The sequence below is a fragment of the Salmo salar genome, chromosome ssa10 (genome assembly GCF_905237065.1).
Source record: "Salmo salar chromosome ssa10, Ssal_v3.1, whole genome shotgun sequence".
Taxonomy (NCBI): domain Eukaryota; kingdom Metazoa; phylum Chordata; class Actinopteri; order Salmoniformes; family Salmonidae; genus Salmo; species Salmo salar.
In genome coordinates, this window is record NC_059451.1 from 14,431,010 (window position 1) to 14,439,060 (window position 8,051).

Here is an 8,051-nt window from a genome sequence, read left to right on the forward strand (position 1 = left end):
CATATCTCTCTTATCAGCTGTTGTCAAACACCTGAGTTGGAAAAGACCAGTGAATTCTACGAGATCAGATCAGAGGAACAAGAGGAGAGTGAGAAAGGAACTGTTCTAGTCACTGGGCCTCTAAAGTAATACAGACTTACTCGAAGCAGTTCTAATATCAATAGATGGCTTGGCCTTATTAAGGTGAAGAGGCAGGTTCCAGGCCTCTTCCCAGGCTGACTTTAGATCAGTGCTTTTGGACTTAACAACGTTTACACGCAACCATTCACACACAAATGTTCCAGACCTACCTGAAACAAACCATGTTGTTCCTGACTTACCTGAACTAAACCATATTGTTCCTGACCTACCTGAACTAAACCATATTGTTCCAGACCTACCTGAACTAAACCATGTTGTTCCTGACTTACCTGAACTAAACCATGTTGTTCCTGACCTACCTGAGCTCAACCCCATATTGTTCCTGACTTACCTGAACTCAACCATGTTGTTCCAGACCTACCTGAACTAAACCATGTTGTTCCTGACTTACCTGAACTAAACCATGTTGTTCCAGACCTACCTGAACTCAACCATGTTGTTCCAGACCTACCTGAACTCAACCATGTTGTTCCAGACCTACCTGAACTCAACCCCATATTGTTCCTGACTTACCTGAACTAAACCATGTTGTTCCAGACCTACCTGAACTCAACCCCATATTGTTCCTGACTTACCTGAACTCAACCATGTTGTTCCTGAACTAAACCATATTGTTCCTGACTTACCTGAACTCAACCATGTTGTTCCAGACCTACCTGAACTCAGCCATATTGTTCCAGACCTACCTGAACTCAACCATGTTGTTCATGACCTACCTGAACTCAGCCATATTGTTCCAGACCTACCTGAACTCAACCCCATATTGTTCCAGACCTACCTGAACTCAACCATATTGTTCCAGACCTACCTGAACTCAACCATGTTGTTCCAGACCTACCTGAACTCAACCATATTGTTACAGACTTACCTGAACTCAACCGTATTGTTCCTGACCTTCCTTAACTTTGTCCCTTTGTGATCACTGATAGGTGGAAGTAATGGATGGTTCCTAGCCTATTCTTTGGCATATGACACAGAGTAGAAGCAGTGGAATGATGGCTGACTGCCTGATTCCCCCATATCTTGGTTGAAGGACATAAAAGCTATCACACGGATCAAAAGCTATTCCTCTGAGAGTAGACAGGATTACAAATGTGTGCACATCCTTGTCATTTGAGTGAGAGAGAGAGAGAGAGAGAGAGAGACATCCGTTGGTGTCACGCATCCAATCACAGTCAACCTAAATATGCAGGGAGAGCTCTGCAGATGTTGTTGTAAGGATATAGAATCAATAGACCATTTATTTTGGTATTGCCCTCAGGTAGCCTGTTTCTGGTCTCAGGTTCAGGAATGGCTGAAAATGCATAGCATTTATCTAAAATTCACCCTAGAAATAGTACTGTTAGGAGATCTGGAGAGACCGGGTCAGTCAATTACTAATATACTAATACTCTTAGTAAAAGTATTTATCTTCAACATGCAATCTGTAGATTCTATTCAGTTAGATAGATTGAAATTGTACGTTAAACATCATAACGTAGTTGAAAGATATGTGTTGCGAAGAAATACGAAGTGGGTGGCCAGCAGAGATAGATGGGATGGGCTGAGGGAAGCTGAGGGTTGGTGTGTGGGAGTGGAGTTGCTGTGTGAGAGAGAGAATGATGGTCAAAAGATAAAGGGGGAAAAAAAGTCAAAATAAAACATAATAAAAGTACATTTGAATGACACTAAGTGGCAGTGTTTTTACAACTAATGCCGGTTTGCCTGAGGCTGATGCCATGCAGGTGTTGGTACACATGCATATACACACTCTCATTCAAATAAACGCATACAAGAACACACACATACATGTAATAGTGCCAGACATGCACACAAACATACAGTTGGCATTGCTGTTATGATTTCAGTTGTCCTTGATGTCCTATGTTTTAAATGTATTATTTAGTTTTATTATTTTTGCATTGTTGTTTTCTGTTTTCTTATCTTTTCCTTGTTTCTCTTTAGTTCATTCTCTTGGTTGTTGGTGCATTGGGAGGTTCTTGGGGGTGGGGAATGAAATGAATTGGGGAACTGTGGAGGGATCTAGATTGTGATCATGAAAAAGGAAACTATGACATATATTTTATATCACTGTCATGCACACGCACCCTCACACACAAGGATGGCTCTGTTGCGGAAAGACTGATACATGTTTGATAGTGTCTTGATGCTGTATTGTTTGTCCTTCATGTTCTAATACTTTAATGTTACCCCTTCCTAGTGTTTTTTGTAATAAATAAATAAATTTTTTTTAAATGTTTTAAATATGCAGGGAGACTTTGGGTGTTGGGTGAAACAAACACTGTGTACTAGACACTGGCAGACACAGGCATGCGTTTACCTTACATTTGATAATTTTAGTCATTTAGCAGACGCTCTTATCCAGACTGACTTACAGGAGCAATTTGGGTTAAGTGCCTTGCTCAAGGGATAAGAAGTAATCAGGTAGGCTTTTTTTTATGACATTTCCACCAGATCAGAGAATTACATTTTTTTCCCCCTTTCATGCTGAGGGGGGGGGGTGCTTTACATGGCTCATCGCGCTCTAGTGACTCCTTGTGGCGGGCCGGTCGCCTGCAAGCTGACCATCGGTTGTCAGTTGAACAGTGTTTCCTCTGACACATTGGTGCAGCTGGCTTCCGGGTTAAGCGAGCGGGTGTTAAGAAGCGTGGCTTGGCAGGTCATGTTTCAGAGGACGCATGACTCGACCTTCGCCTCCCCCGAGCTCGTTGGGGAGTTGTAGCGATGAGACAAGATCATAATTGGATCGCAATTGGATGTCACGAAATTGGGGAGGCAAAGGGGGTAAAATTACAAAAAATGTAAAAAGAAGAATATGCTATGATGACGTCATGTTAAATTAAAAGGGGCACCACTTGTTTATTTTTAGTCAATAAGGAACTATAATTTAGCGACAAGGGAGAAATACAATTTATTTTATAATTCTGTCTGAAGGCAATTAATTTCTTGTCTATCTCCGAGGCAACTCATACTTTATAAACACAAAGGATTTATTAGGAGGACATCAAGGTAAAGCAATGAATTCTACAGGAGGGATGAATCAACGGAAGATTGGGCCCCTGGTCAAAGGTAGTGCACTACAAAGGGGAATAGGGTGCCATTTGGGACACAGACAAATCATCTCCCTTACATAATGTCCATGCCCCTGGGTTTCCAGGTGAACTCCATCCACGCGTCTCTGACTCGCTGGATGGTGGACCTGCTCCTCCAGATAGTCCCGGACCACTGTGACGACCAGGAGCGAGCCCTCCTGCCGGCGGGACCCCACACCACCGTCACCATGGAGGTTTCCCTGGAGCAACTAGCGAAGGACGCCAAGAACCTCTCCCAGAAACTGAACAACTTCTCCAAATATGTCGCCATGTAAAGCTACTGAACCAGTTCCTGGAGTAGGTCGATAAGGCCTCCGCTCCGGCACATATGCCCCCGCACCCAGACTTTCTATGTGCAGCATGCTAACAGGGGTCCTACCATTATCAGTGTTTTGCACTCAGGGGGTGTGTGTGTGTGTGTGTGTGTGTGTGTGTGTGTGTGTGTGTGTGTGTGTGTGTGTGTGTGTGTGTGTGTGTGTGTGTGTGTGTGTGTGTGTGTGTGCGCAAGCGCGCGCGTACACACGCACCTGGAAAGGGATTAAATCCATGGCTAGTGCCCCCCACATGGGCAGGGGAAAAACCAGTGCTGACCTTGGGAGATATGAGGGCCAGAACATGGCTAATGAACTGAATGTTTTCTTCTCAAGATTTGAATCAGACAACTTTGTGTCGGAGGTAAAACAAATGGAAGCATCACTACAAATGTTTGAGAGAGTTGTAATCTAATCTAATCCCTCTGTGCTGAATGACTACCGCCCTGTCGCCTTGACATCCTTAGTAATGAAATGCCTTGAGAAACTTGTGAAAAGTCATATTCTCAGCGTCACCCAGAAGCTTCTCGACCCATTTCAGTTTGCCTATCAGCCTCGCAGAAAAGTTGATGATGCCATTCTTACCCTTCTGAACATGGTCTATAGACATCTAGAGGGTGCCAAATCCCATGTCAGGGTTCTGTTTGTTGACTTTTCTTCTGCCTTCAACACAATCCAGCCTTTCATTCTGGCACAGAGACTCGTTTGGGACTTCTCCTTAGATGGGGGGCTGGTTTTGGGGCTGTTGGACTTCCTGAGCCTCAATACCAACAAGACCAAAGAGATGTGCATAGACTTCAGGAAGCATACAACACCGACCTCTGCAACATCTATCAGAGGTCAGAATATAGAGATTGTAGAGGAATACAAATACCTGGGTCTCCTCTTGGACAATAAGCTTCAGTAGAGTAAATGTACAGACCTGATCTACAAAAAGAGCCAGCAGAGAGAGAGAGAGTTTGTGTGTGTGTGTGTGTGTGTGTGTGTGTGTGTGTGTGTGCTTATGCTGCTCAGAGGGAGTGTGGCGATTGGACGGAGTCCTGTCAGATCCTGCTGTCTGACGTGAAGGGCAGTTCCGTGGAGCTGTGCGTCACACTGAACTGCATCCCCCATTGCCCAGCATATGATCTCTGTGATAATCCTTGTACTGGGGTCCCTCTCTACCTTGCAGTTACTGATGTAAATTCAAAGTGATTTAACTGACATTGGATAAAGGTTAAACATTTTTTTCATTTCACATTGATGAGTTCTTTCAAATCATCAGGAAAAAAATATATACTATAATTATTTTGTTGAAATGATGTGGATTCAACCAGCTTGCACCCAGTGGGCAGTCATTTGAACATTTGTAGCATCACAGGTTTTTAGTTGATGTGATATACAGAATAATGATATCACTAGATGAACCTAGCTGCAGTGTAGCGGTGTATCCACTAGAGGCTTTTGATAAAGAAGATGAGGAGCAAAATGACAGGCAGATCCAATTAACTGAGGTCACATGGTGACCAATTAACTGAGGTCACATGGTGACCAATTAACTGTGGTCACATGGTGGCCAATTAACTGTGGTCACATGGTGACCAATTAACTGAGGGCAGTCACATGGTGACCAATTAACTGAGGGCAGTCACATGGTGACCAATTTACCACAAAAAAGATTTAGAACAAAACTGTTCAGTATCTGAGAGGTGCTCAACAAATAATAATAATAATTATTATTATTAATATTAATGATTATTATTATTACTATACTAATTATAATCATGATTATTATTATTAATGCTAGTCATTTGCATCTTCCAGATTTGTGGTGAGATTTCCCCTAGTTGCAGATCTAGGATCAGCTTCTCCTCTAGTCCTAACCTTAATCATTAATTGGGAAATGCTAAACTGACCCAAGGTCTAGGCCTAGGGGCAACTTCACCCTTCACTAATTTTCATTCAAAATGAATGAAGTCCAGAGCCAGAAGTACACTATACATACAAAAGTATGTGGGCACCCTTTCAAATTAGTGGATTTGGCTATTTCAGCCACGCCCGTTGCTGACAAGTGTATAAAATCGAGCACACAGCCATACAATATCCATAGACAAACATTGGCAGTAGAATGGCCTTACTGAAGAGCTCAGTGACCTTCAACGTGGCACCGTCATAGGATGCCACCTATTCAACAAGTTAGTTCCTCAAATTTCTGCCCTGCTAGAGCTGCCCCGGTCAACTGTAAGTGCTGTTATGTGTAGTGGAAATGTCAAGGAGCAACAACGGCTCCGCCGCAAATTGGTAGGCCACACAAGCTCACAGAATGGGACTGCCGAGTGCTGAAGTGTGTAAAAATCATCTGTCCTCGGTTGCAACACTCACTACTGAGTTCCAAACTGCCTCTGGAAACAATGTCAGCACAATAACTGTTTGTCGGGAGCTTAATGAAATGGGTTTCCATGGCCGAGCAGCCGCAAACAAGCCTAAGATCACCACGCGCAATGCCAAGCACCGGCTGGAGTGGTGTAAAGCTCACCACCATTGTACTCTGGAGCAGTGGAAATGCGTTCTCTGGAGGGATGAATCAGGTGTCACCATCTGACAATCCAACTGACAAATCTGGGTTTGGCGGATGCTAGGAGAACGCTACATGCCCCAATGCATAGTGCCAACGGTAAAGTTTGGTGGAGGAGGAATAATGGTCTGGGGCTGTTTTTCATGGTTCAGGCTAGGCCCCTTAGTTCCAGTGAAGGGAAATCTTAATGTTACAGCCAACAATAACATTCTAGACAATTCTGTACAGTTTGGGGAAGGCCCTTTCCTGTTTCGGCATGACGATACCCCCGTACACAAAGCAAGGCCCATACAGAAGTGGTTTGTTGAGATCGGTGTGGAAGAACTTGACTGGCCTGCACAGAGCCCTGACCTCAACCTCATCAAACACCTTTGGGATGATTTGGAACGCCGACTGCAAGCCAGGCCTAATCGCCCAAAATCTAGTGGAAAGCCTCCCCAGAAGAGTGGAGGCTGTTGTAGCAGCAAAGGGGGGACCAACTCCACATTAATGCCCATGATTTTGGAATGAGATGTTCAATGAACAGGTGTCCACATACTTTTTGTAATGTAGTGTCTTGTTAAATAAAATGTAAAAAAAAAAAAAAAAAGTGTAGGTTGTGGCTCATCGACTGCAGTTTTGGAATTTGTCTGCAATACCTATTATTGACCAGCAGGTGGAGGTGGAGGACCCATGGAGTGCTCACTAGCCGGCTCTATTATCAAGCTGATAAGCCATGATGGTAACATCATTGAGCAAACCCTCGGGGGAGGATACTATTCAGCTGGATGGGGTCCTGTGTGCCTCGTTTCATTGTGAAAACATTGATGTAGCAAGACATGCATTCTGTCCAAATCTTCTTTGTTTGGCCTCTGGCAGACTGGAGTCATGGTGGCTCATCCACACACAGCAGAGCCTTTGATGCCCTGGCTACAGTGGGGATTCTGCAGCACAAGTTACTGTAAGTTATTGGTCTTTATTGAGGGTTCACACTCCCTCAGCACTCTGTATCTCCCATCGAAGGATTATTACCGGAGTATTACATTGAAAACGCACACACACACCCACACACACACACACACACACACACACACACACACACACACACACACACACACACACACACACATTTGGTTATCTCTTGTAAAGTGCTTCACTTGCACCCGTAATAGTTTGTCACAAAAGCCTTTTTCGCAACTGTAATGTACACAACTGTTTACTTAATTGTGTGTGTCAGTGGGGTTCAGGCCCAGAGTGCAGAGGAGCGGGCCCTAAAGGCAGAGGAGGCCCTCCAGTCAGCGCTGGAGAAGATCCAGGATCTGTAGAGACTGCTACAGGGCAGGCCTTGCCTGGAGGCCAAAGGTCGGTCAACACCGAGACACACCTCTATAGTAGGTCAATACCGTAACATACCTCAGCGGTAGGGCAATACCATCGGATTGTAGGATCTTAATTTGAGCCAGTTCGCTAACAGCAGCCACATAATCCTGCAGCAACAGGAAATGTGAATTATTATGTGGATTATAATTACTGGACATTTTTGTAGGGGTTGATACATTTGATACAAAGGGAAATTATGTCTTGAATTTCAAAGTGGAAATGACAAGCTTCAGCCTTTTTAAACCTCAAATACACTACACGTTTTAAATCTCCTGCTTTGCAGGAAGGTTCTCCTGCAGCAGGCTGATCAAATGAAGATCCTACATCTGTAGGTCAACACTGTTGGATTTGGGATTTGGACACTCATCTATACAATTTGCATTGCAGTGAGCAAGAAGTCTGTGGCAGCGGTTTTTCAAGTCAAAGGTGTCCACCCCTGAACCCAAAACAGTGAGTCAGAAGCCTGAGACTAGCCCCAAACACACCAAGCCCAAGAAACGCTGAACCTTGAAAACAGTACAGTAGTTTTAGAGGTAATGGGAACTCGGCTCCTCGGTATTTGACAAATGAATAAAAGAACAGGGAAGTATCATA